This window comes from Lepisma saccharinum, chromosome 3 (assembly GCF_977018435.1).
Source record: "Lepisma saccharinum chromosome 3, izLepSacc3.1, whole genome shotgun sequence".
Lineage (NCBI taxonomy): Eukaryota > Metazoa > Arthropoda > Insecta > Zygentoma > Lepismatidae > Lepisma > Lepisma saccharinum.
Genome location: NC_139231.1, coordinates 78,756,126 through 78,768,649, shown reverse-complemented (window position 1 = coordinate 78,768,649; position 12,524 = coordinate 78,756,126). Strand labels below are relative to the sequence as shown.

General features: G+C 34.5%; 1 long non-coding RNA gene across 2 annotated transcripts; it reads right to left on the bottom strand.

Annotated features, from left to right (window-relative positions):
• Window positions 1-698: 698 nt before the first annotated feature.
• Window positions 699-11,287, bottom strand: LOC145985179 (uncharacterized). 2 transcript variants are annotated; one of them, XR_014441404.1, is made up of 5 exons: window positions 11,133-11,287; window positions 9,972-10,050; window positions 8,676-8,753; window positions 5,552-5,675; window positions 699-2,569 (listed from the first exon to the last, which is right to left on the bottom strand). It is a non-coding gene; the product is annotated as an uncharacterized LOC145985179 (long non-coding RNA). The 2 variants fall into 2 exon arrangements; XR_014441405.1 differs by lacking the exon at window positions 11,133-11,287 and adding an exon at window positions 10,853-10,931.
• Between the last annotated feature and the right edge of the window lie 1,237 nt (window positions 11,288-12,524).

Genomic DNA, 12,524 nt, shown 5'->3' with positions numbered 1-12,524 from the left:
AAGGTAAAGTGCTCCCCTGTGCTTAACACCATGCCATGAAGGTGTATAGGGAGTGTGGGGGTAATGCCCCACACTTTCTTGATCCGGTCGTGAGTGGGGGGTGATGTGATCAGCATCATGCCCCTGACTGCCTTTACCCCCCAGGGTTTCCTCCAGGTACCCATGTTATCCGACGCTGGGTGGGCACCGGGGCCGTTTCCATCGTTAGAAAAGTTATATGTACGTCTACTGGTTAATTTTTAATTGGAGTCCAAACTCTAGTATCTATAATTTTTTATTCGATAGTAGGGTCTGTCATTAATTGTGATAATGTAGAGAGGAAAGAGAAGGTGATTTGCAGAATATACTGGAATGTGACTACTGTGGTGAATAGCAAAGTGACACATATACATAAATATTCATAAAGTGACAATAAATATCACATGTAGGACTAAAAAAAATGAAAATTTAAAAATAATCATGAATATGTTAGTAAAATCGTACTTGTAACTCGCAGATACACCATGACTGATGGGTTAAAATCCATTTTATGCACATATAGGATAATTGGGACTGGATCTACAGTTTAAAGTGGGATCCAAACCACTAAATCTCCACTGGGTATCAAACCAAGGGCCCCTGATTACAAGGCAACAATGTTGCCACTATGTCATCACAGAAGCCCTGGGAGAGGAAGATGGAAATTAAACATTGTAGAATGCATTTAATGCAATTTATTAAAGATCTTTGCAAACTTACAAAACACAACACTTATCATCTACAAGTGACAAATTATTAGTTACAGAATAATTTATTGGAATGGCATTATGCTATAAGCTTAATATTAATTACATTACTAGGTTTGCTCAATGACATTTCACCAGTATGGTAGTTATTTCCTAGACAGATTTTTCAAAAAGGAAAGTCTGTACATTAAAGTAATATCAAAGTGTTCAATTAATTAATCATATAGGAACAGCAGCACCAACTTCAAATAAATGTTGGGGGGAAAGATTGACATAAACAATATTTATTATATGTGAAATATATATAAAATCTGCTTCTGTTGAGGAATGGGGGCAGGAAGTGCCCTTAAGTTTGTGTCTGTGTGTGGAAATAAACCAAAGTTTTTGAATAATTATAAACAGATACATTAATTTTGAGAAAATCCTATCAATACTCCTTAATTTGTCACTTGTACTTTTTAATGACAATCTGGTAAGCATTGTCTGTCTAGCATACCAATCAGAGATTAGTCTTGTCACCATCAATATTTTTAACACTGTAAAATCACTGAGTTAGGTTTCTTGCATTTATATGCATAATACTTGTACGATCACAACCAACACAGGTTCTAGTAATTCTTTTTTGTACAATTTTACCTACTCCTCAAGTTGAAACTGCTATTTTAAATTAGTACTGAAACTCAAAGTTATTGAAGTTATAATAACACAACTAATATGACTTTATTGAACAAAAATGCATTGTTTTTTATATTTTCAGAAATTATGAGAAGGCACAATAATTGAAAGTCCACCTTTTGCCAGAGGCTATTTGGGAATGAACCTACTAGTTCGAATAAAATATGAACCACTGAAATGTGACATTGAAAATTTGATCTTGATCCTCTTACTTAAACCTGGAGTTAAGCAAATGCTGAGCAGTCAAATTCCCAAACTTGCTCCAGTTTTCTGAATAAATTAATATATTTTCATTGTGTCTTAGGTATATAATGAAAGCTGTCAAGACTTAATAACTGAAAAAAGAAAAAATATATTTTTCACAAACCTCCACAAAATATACTTTTGTATTGAATCAATAGTATCAATAAAAGTGCAAGCTTTTATGTTAATTATCTTTAGAGAACTTGAAATAGGAAGTTTAGAGGTAGCAAGAAGCTTGCAAACAATTGGCACAATACTGTTGTACACGGTGCAATAACCAATAGAGTCAAAATAAATAACACTAAGTAATACACCACATATTTTTTTTTTTTCACAGTTGAATTAATATATATACTTATATTCATAACTTACTTAAAAGAGCCATCTTTTGCAAATATGTTATATAAATAAATCAACCACTGTTTTTGACTGTATATATGAATGGTGTAAATTAATATATAAACAAATTATAAACAATCTTACATGCACATGGAAAACATCATGAACAAAAAATGGAGATATTTTAACAATCAGTTTGGAAATCTCGTATACATTATGCATGATGCTGTCAAAAGATTCTGCTAAAAGTCTGACAAAATGTTCAAAAATTATGTCATCAACATTATGAACATACAATTTTGTGTATATTGAATATGGAACACAAAAAAATGCATTCTAGCTGGAATGCTATTACAGACATATTTATTGCATTTACAAGTAAATCAAACACCTCACAACCACCAAGTCTTGGAGAGAGAAAAAAAAATACTTATGCCCAAATACAAATCTTCGAATGCTTGATCATGCGTGTGTAATCTTCTTCCAACTGGTGAATGGCACACATCAGCAATCAACCTAACCATGTGGCTTTCAGTTGATAGCATCATCAAGATTCACCTAAAATAGCTGTAAGAAGATCACAGTCCCTGAAAGAAACAATTACGAAGTTATTTTTTTTTTTAAAAAAAAAAGAACTCTAATTAGGAAATTATAAAATGTTAAATGCACACATTGCATAGAGGTTCAGATCCCACTTTAAACTGTAAGTCCAGTCCCGATTAGCCTATTTGTGCATAAAGTGGACTTATAAGAACAATTCAAACTTTCAGAAATGCCAACATTCCTAGATTTGAATTCTGGGTAAGGCATGGATATGTGATTTTACCATCTATGTCATCATTCATTATCATTACAATTAACCTAAATAATACATGAAATAAATATCCAGCATTTCCTCTGGAGTTACTAGTTTTCTGCTGATGTTTCTGCACTGTTAATTTTATGTGTTCTTTCAGTTTGTCAAAAGTTACTTTTTTAAAGCTAACACAGTTGTTAAAAAAATGGAATAAGTTACTTTCATGGTAACTTTACTTTAGACAAGATGTGGGCTGTTACCTTAATGTTAATTTTTATTAAACTGTGATAAATCTTGTGTTCAAGTATGAAAATAAAAGGGTAGGGAAATTCAAAATATTGTTTAAAAAAAGTAACAACACTAAAAATGCATTTATCCAAAACGATATTTAGTAAAATTTTCAAATACACAAAAACATTTTCCTATCATTATAATTAGAGCCCGGAAGTTCAGCCATTTATTTTCGTTAAAATAGGCAGGCAAAAAGGCATTTATAATGTGGAAAATAGGCACTAAAAATGAAAAAGGCACATTTGGAAGTCGCTTACTTTTATCTATAATTTCTGGCAACATGTTAAAATCTACATTGAGAAGAGCATTTCAATTTTCTCCGTCTTGATTGCACATAACTACAAGGTGGTTTTTTTTAAGTTCTCAACATTCATTGATATTCGTCTGTCAGAGAGAATGTTTTTCATAATAGAAAATGATCTTTGTACTTCGACAGAAGTTATTGGAGCTTACATAAAACAAGCTAATGTAGCTGGACTCATTTTGGTAACAGCATTTTCATCTTTTAGAATATCACAAATTGTTTTCAATTGTCTCAAGTCCTCATTTGCACTCACTACCCGTTTGCACTTTTCCGCAACAGCTGACCCCTTTTCTCCTGGCACTTCCATCATCTGCTGCATAGATTCCTCGTAGATTTTCATGGATGCTATAATTGTAATTGTCTCTGGCAATGCACCATAATGTGCAAAAATAAACTTGAATAGCACAGGAGTTTTTTCACTTCACGAATTGAAGCTGCTTCATTTTCTGGAAGAGCATCTATCACCTCACTGATTTTTTCAAGGTTGTTAGCATAATATATAGCTGCTGATATCCAGGTTCCCCATCTGGTCAAGACTGGTTGCGGAGGTAAACTAAGCTCAGATGCAACTTCCTTAAATTTTCGGGTTCGAGAGGGAGGTTTCAGAAATATCTTCTTTGTGTTCGAAATCAACCTGTCCACTTCAGCAGTCAATCATGCACAAGGATATGTTAACCGAAAGGCAATATCCTAACTGAGCATGAAATACATTTTTCTCACTCTTTTCTCCTTCAGTAATGTTGAAACATGCATGAGTTCAATATTACTTAAATAAGGCAAAAATTATTCACATAATAAACGGAAGAAAAATAAATGCCAACAACGTTTTTTGGGAGAAAAATAATTTATATACACATTTTTTTAAGAAAAATGGTCAAATTTCATTGAAAGAGGCAAAAAATTGGCATTATAATTAAAAATAGGCAAAATGAAAAGGCTTCTAAAACATTCGAAACAACATAAGAAATGTATATCCGGAAAAATTTTATCAATATATGCAGTAGATAAAAAGAGGCATTTTGCCAAACTTCCGGGCTCTAATTATAATCAATATTTAATAGCTTTGGTTTGAATTGAATTCCTCCACCGGATATCGAACCCAGGACCCCTAGACAATGTTACCAGTATGCCAATGGAAGGCCAATATTTAACATTAACAGCATACACAAGTAATTGCATGTGATAGAACACTGTATTACACACAATATATACTGTAACTCTACCAATAACATTATTCAGTATAGTGCATCAATACAGAAAAGGGGTTAAAAAAGTTATATTTTTACAACAGTAAAGAACAAAAAGTGTGCTCTTTTACAGCTAAAACTCCCAACTATCTGAGCTACGCAACCCTTATGGCTGCCTTGTGCCAGATGACCATAACACCACACACTTACTGTACTCTGAGTGCAGTTTATTGTGTCATATCACTATCATATTTAATGTCTGCATTTAATACAATATATTAAAAATAAAAAATAAATATACATTTTGGTTTCAAAATTGTGAATATAATCCTAAATTTGATTTAAAAACTACACTTATTACACAAAATTAACATTTCACTTCTAATAGCACATTTATGTAGTTATCAGAGTATTAAGTTTATTTTCGTGTAAAAGAGTCAATTGTTGCTTCTCCAATATTAAAACAGCAGAATTAATCAATTTTCCGTGAATTGCATAACTCAAAGGATAATTCAGACCCCAGAAGGTTTCGCGTCGGTAAATAAACCCTACATTTTGTGCTTAAGAGTTTATTTTGTGACAAAACATAGTAGCAAAATGCATCTCACACCTTTCTCAAAAACATGAAAAATTAACACTACAATGTGTTTTTTTTCGTCAAAAACGAAATATTATGCCCCTACAGATTATCCTAAATTGATATAGCCTGTTCAAATTCAGAGAAAATAGTTTTTAGTGTAGTTACAGTTGTTGCTAATGTTAAAACTATTGTTTTTTTTTTCAGAAAATAATAATAAATATAAGTGCCCGGAATTTTAAGATAAATTTTCTATTTACTTATCAGCAATTTGTATTAAGGGTTCGACTGAAATTGTTGTGCTGTTTACTACTTTGTTCAGAGAGTCTTGCCACTCCTGGTATGAAATAATTTTTTCAAACTTAAAATGGCACAATTATCAACATAAAACTAAAAACTTGGTTTCTTACGTACCATAATCAAATGCAAAAAGTGTGCAACATCATGATCAGGATTCCCACTACTCTTCCAATGCCTGCTTCACAGCCTCCAAGATCTTGTCCAGCTTTTGCTTGGAATCCACGTGACCGTCTCCATTCTGTTAAGAACAATAAATGAGCACAGTGTACACATATATCTTGAGGTCTCATATATATATATATATATATATATATATATATATATATATATATATATATATATATATATATATATATATATATATATATATATAGACAGACAGACACACACAAAAAAGGTACCATATTCTGGCAACACTGCAAAGAGCTATATCGAAACGTCCCGTCAGTGCATGTTTCAACCTGTCACAGGCAGTCGGTATCGGGGCAAGCGTGCATCATATGCAAATTGTGTGTAGGCGGCGTACAAAATACGCACACCAAGATGGAACAACGTTACAACATAAAGTGTTGTTACAAATTGGGTAAATAGGTTACAGAAATGTTACAGATGATACGGGCAGTGTATGGTGATGCAGCATTATCAAGAACCCAGGTGTATGAGTGGTAATATCGTTTCAAAGGTGGATGTGAAAGTGTCGAGGATGAACCAAGATCAGGATGCCCTTCAATGTCAAGGAATGACGACAATGTGGAGAAAGTTTGTGCACTGGTTTTGATTCCCAGGGATTGATCCACCATGAATTTGTCCCTGAAAACCAAACAGTCAATCAGTGGTATTACAAGGAAGTGCTTGGTCGACTCAGAAACAGGATGAAGCGGGTTAGGAAGGACCTCTGTGATTCTGGCCAAAGGTTTCTGTTACACGATAATGCTCGGCCTCATACCGCATTGTCTGTACAACAATACCTTGCTAAGCATTCAGTGACAGTGATCAATCACCCTCCATATTCTCTGGAGTTATCAGCTGCTGATTTTTTCCTTCTTCCCAAGCTTAAGATGGCTGTGAAAGGCCGAAGATTTGACGACGACGCGGACATTAAATTAAATGTTACGCGTATTTTGCGAACACTTACTGTCAATGACTATCAACAGAGTTTCCAAGACCTGTACAAACACTGGTCAAAGAGTATTGCCTCCTCTGGTGATTATTTTGAAGGTGATAAAGTCATTTGAAGGTAATTACTTGTTTTCTTTCCTAAAACAAAAGTTCTGTTTTTTTATGGGCGGACCTTGTATGTACCGCAGCAGCATGTGACAACAATTAATGTGCCATTTCTTGAAAACTACACATGTTTTTTTTAATTTCTGTCCTTTTTGTTCATTAGTGTTCATATGAAGGCATGACATACTCGAATTACAAAACAATATACCTATTGTTACTATTATTAACACTAGGAGGACGGACTCGACATTTTGATGGGTGACTTGTAATTATATTATCATTTTGACAATGTCAAGTTTACTCCATGGCTTCCATGTTCTGTGACTTTTAATAAATATTAGTGCTCTACACTTCTAGAAAAAATCAAACTTTAATCCCACCTCTGAAGAATACTACAATTGATTACTACTCTAAGGACGACAGCCCATCATCTTCACGTAGTTTTTTACGCAGAAACATTTCTAAACAATATCAGATTCAAAAGTGAAAGTTGACTCATGTCCTTTATTGCTCATTGTTGTTTGTCTAACAGACGTATATATTTACAAGTTTGGTCTAACGTTATGTAATTGAGATTGGTCAGTGAGTTATCTAGAGTAAAACATCGGTAAGCTCTTCTGTTTAATGTATTTGGCTCAGTTCTATGTCCAATATACCATACAAAGTCATTACCAGAATGTAATATAGCTCACAATCTCCTTGACTTGTAAGATGTCGAATTCTAAGGAGAGGACAATGTTTATGAAGATGACGAGTTGAGAGCAGATAATGACAATGTCGGAATAGATGTTGGATATGCAGCACCTACTAACTTGTCTAGAAATTCTTCTTCAGAAGACGAAAATACATGAGAGTGTCGGCAGATTGATGCTTTCTCCGTTCCAGGCGAGTTTTCCTGTATTTTAATTTCTTGATACAATAAGGAAATTATTTTCTTCAAATGTTCCCACCAATGAAAAGAATACATGACCTAAATGATTAGGGAAAATGTGTTATTCACATTGCGTTATAGTAGCAATAATTGAATATGAATAACACAGTTCTTCTGGCCTGACTATTTGTTCCTTATGTACCCCTTTTGTTATGCACTGTAGGGGCAGCATCTGTAAGAAATTGTTATAATGGTGTGAAAATAAAACAAGTAAAGAGCACAGTAGTTGCATTACGCTCAGAATAACCGCAGTGGAAAATATGCGAAGAAAAACAGAACCCATCAAAATGATGGGTTAGTCCTATAGAGCGACCACAAGGAAAAAAAACCTTAGACGAAAATTCCCCACGCAGCTTTCCCTTCTTCTATTCAGCTCGGGTCATAAGGAAGCATGGTCCACTCTCCCCCTCCCCTCCTCGTGGGAGTACGGTGCACAGGAGATGCGGGTCTGTGCAAGTTTTTTTGCTTGTGGTTCCACTATAATTGGTAGCTAGGAAATCATCATCCTCCTAGTGTTAACAAGCGGAGTCATTTGTTTCCATCGGAGTAATATGGATGGATCTTATAAAATGGGCTATAAATCCTCAACCTCAGTTATTTTCTGTTATATTTCACTTTTACATGTAATAATGAGAACAAAAGAACACTTTAACAATGTACGACAATTAGGGGCCCAGGGGCGAAGGCACAATTTTCAAAATTTCCAAAAAAGTACGACTTTTGAAAATGTTGCATAATTTCAGTTTTTCTTTCAAATTGGGTGATAGGCATTACATATCCTCAAAGAGTGGTATTTTGTCATGTATTCTTATACATTGTTATTATTTTAATCCCAAAGACGTATGAGCCTATTTTCAATGAAACTTTGCATGGTTGTAGGAATGTACCACTGTTACATACTACATTTTTATTCAATATGGACTATTGTGGTGACCACATAGGTGTGCCGAATACAATTTTAAAAAAGAAAAAAATCAATTGCAATAACAAGGAAATCGCAACATTCTTTTAAAATGGCTCTCTATAAGAAATCTGACCAATAAACACTCAGAAGCCTAACTCAATTGAAATGTAAACACCTACCTTCTTGGAGTGAACAAGACCTTTCCCAACAATTTCCACTTCAAACCATCCTGTTGTCTGTGGTGTAGCCTCACTTGTCTGGAATTTAATATAAAAAAAAGTAAAAATTGTCAGCATTACATTTAATATTTGTAATAGTTATAGTAATACTGTGTAATTAGTGGCAGTGATATGACTAGGCTTGCCAATTTTCAAGAATAAAATTCCAGGAGATTCCTTTACAGCCTTTCAACCCTTTAGATTAAAATGTTCCAGAAGACTAATATCCCTGAATATCAGCGGGTATCTATTTGTGGACTTGCTACTGTAATTGCAAAATTGAATCAACTTGATCAAAACTAACCTAGCAACCACAATTTGCAAGTAAACAAATATATGCAAATACACTCTCTTCTGAAGCAGTAATACTGTAGCAAAATTCTTCAAAATGAAATACCATAAATTTATTAATACAGTCTCTACATTAGACTTCAAATTCACTTTCTGTACACAATTGAAAGAAAAAACTAAATATACATTTCTGATATTACTACGACCCCAAAAACTATGTTTGCCTAACCTAACCTAACCTTACCGTGAATGGTTTCTGGGGCTATGCGTGAATGGTTTTTGGGGCTATGCAGGAATGGTTTGTGGGGCATTTTTTGGTTAAGAAGGTTGGTAACACTGCATACCTACTGATGATCCACAGCTGTGCCCGCCATATTGTGTGTTATGGAAGCAAAAAAAGGAAGAACAATAATTACTCGTAATGGGAAAAATTGGTAAAACTTCGATAGTGTCCCAACGGATCTCTTCATTTTTACACAAGAAACTACTTACCGAAATGTGTTTGTGTAGCATTTAGAAGATCTTGTTGGTATTTTCTTTCATCGAGAAAAACAGATGTTGCCCATATATGCTAAATTGAATGAAAGGAATGCTAACAGGCCTAACCTAACCTCGTAGGCATACCTCGTCCCCGTGATGGTTTGTGGGGCTATCGTGAATTTTTGGGGCTAACGTCAATTGTTTTGGGGGCTAAATGACGAAATAAACGAGTGAGAGGTGTTGGGATGCTATCGAACTTTTACCGAAAAATTGAAATTATTTTTGTGAGAAAAGCGAAATGCCACCATAATCAATGTTTGGCAATGCACAATAGGTAAGTACGAATGTAAGAAATGACGAAATAAACGAGTAAGAGGTGTTGTCCCGAGATCGAATAGGTACCAAAGCAATCAATAAGCTAAGCTTACAGCAAGATTCCTTAGCTGACTCACATGAAATGTAAGAAAAACAGAAATATTTGCTTACTATGTCAAGTTTTTCAGGAAAATGGGCAAGAAGTTCCTTCTTAAGTTTTTGGAACTTCGAGCCATATCCTCAGGCTCCACTGGAAAGAAAAGGAAAAAAACAATGAGAATATGTTCTTAATATAATGTACAGAGTGGTCCAAATTACTTGTCACCCCCTTAAGTTTCAGTGAAGTTGTGTATTTACATTTCACCCTCAATTACACGAAAATGATGGTGCTTATAGTTATACTGACATTATCGATGTGTAAACATCCGCCCTGGTGACAGTCAATCCATCAAATATGTGCGTTTATTAGAATACCTTATGCTGTATTGGATTATTGTGTTATAGTTATGTAGGGGTGACAAGACATTTGGACCAACCTGTACTTGGCTTACATTTACATACCTCAACAATTATAATCCGGGAACTTTTCTAACGTTGGAAGTGGCCCCGGCGCCCACCCAGCATCGAATGACATGGGTACCTGAGGGAAATCCTGGAAGGTAAAGGCGGTCAGGGGCAAGATGCTGATCACATCACCCTCAATCACGACCGAATCAAGAAAGTGTGGGGGCCACACCCTCTATATGCCTTCATGGCATGGTGCTAAGTACAGGGGAGCACTTTACCTTTTTTTTTTTACAACAATTATCATCTCTCACAATAATGCCAATGTTTATAACTAAACTAACATAAGCCAAAATACAGTTGCTTCGATGTCTTCCTCTACTTTTGTTTATATGGTTATTGTTTGATACATCAGGTTGAAGAAATATCTTTCTTTTATGCAAAATCAATATCACAAGAGTAATTACACGGGTTGTACATTCATTGATTCAATAAATTTAATCTCTCACATTATACATCAGTAATTTACAACAAATTTGCGGACTTACCAGTAAACAACGTGGATTTTATCATGGATCAATATCACAATTATCACAAGAGTAATTACACGGGTTGTACATTCATTGATTCAATAAATTTAATCTCTCACATTATACATCAGTAATTTACAACAAATTTGCGGACTTACCAGTAAACAACATCGAATTTATCATGGATCAATATCACAATTATCACAAGAGTAATTACACGGGTTGCACATTCATTGATTCAATACATTTAATCTCTCACATTATACATCAGTAATTTACAACAAATTTGCGGACTTACCAGTAAACAACATGGATTTTTAATTTTGCCATGTTGTGCTAATTCCAAACAGCAGACCACAATAAACCTTACTAGGGGATTATGTTCAATAAAATTTTATAAAAGTGTGTTGCGATGCGATTTTCGTGCGTGGGGTGTTCGTCAAATGTTCCTCGTATGACGTATGGAAAATTCGGGTCTCAATTATCGCACAACACTTTAGCAACGTTGTGTTCTGACGTCACAGGACAGAGCATTTTAATTTTAGGCTAGATGCCAAGTTGTTAGGTTAGGCTAGCTAGGTTTAGTTCCCTTAGCCTAAATAATAATTTTTCATTGTATTTATACTAATGGAACATAACCTAACAGATCTAACTTAACCTCGTAGGCATTCCTCGTCTGACGTCAGGATACAATGTATCAAGGTTACTGACAGTGCTGCTAACTCAGTGCAGTGATGCCAAAAGCAGGGAAATTTCCCTCGGCACAGGGAAATTTGAGGGTGAAAAGGGAAAAGGGAAATTTAATGAAAAATAGCTAAAAAACAGGGAAATTTAAACTGACATTTTCGTTTCATTCTTTTAAAAAGTTCGAAAATATTTTTTTCAGCGTGTACTTTTTCCAAATGAATAGTTAGCAACAGTGACACTTTTCAGTAAGCTTTCTTTCTCCCTGTTATAGATGACCTTGACCGGTCAGTCTTATATTTGTCGCTTTTCCTAGAAAGAATTTGGGAGGCGATTTTAAACTTTTTTCCTTGTTCCATCCATCATTTCAGAAAGTAGTGGCTGTGTGTGTGACTTTGTGTGTCATGTGTCGTTGCAAGGAGAATGAAAGAGGTGACTAATAGGAAGCTACCTGAAACTCCCAAAAAGGTTAGAAAACGTCGTGGGGATTTATCTGCGGATGAAAAGATATCTGGGAAACATGTCTTCAACATCCACACTCATGATTTTTATAAGAGGGAGTCAACAGACGAAACATAATCATGAAACAGCTCTCGTTTGTATGTGTGCCTAAATTATGGTTTTAACAATCGTTTACTAAATTGTAATTGTCAGAGAGTTACTGTTTTTATTTTATTCTTACAGAAAAATGGAGAATCTTCGTAAGAAATTTAAAAAATGTGTGTGTTACATAAATGCTTTTTAGTTATAAAAATTAAATTAGCAACATAAAGCTAACACTGTTTCCTGAACTTGTGATTGTCTTAGAAGTATTTGCACTGTGAGCGAAGCGAGTAATTTTTTTTTCTTTTAAAACTAGCAACATATTGTGTAATAATAATTGTTTCCTAAATCCTTGAATATCAAAGAAATGTTTGTATCCCAAGTGAGGCGAGTGGGAAAATTTTCTCTTTCTATTTCCCCAGGAAAATCTGAAAAACGTAGAGTACCCGACCCCACTTCGGTG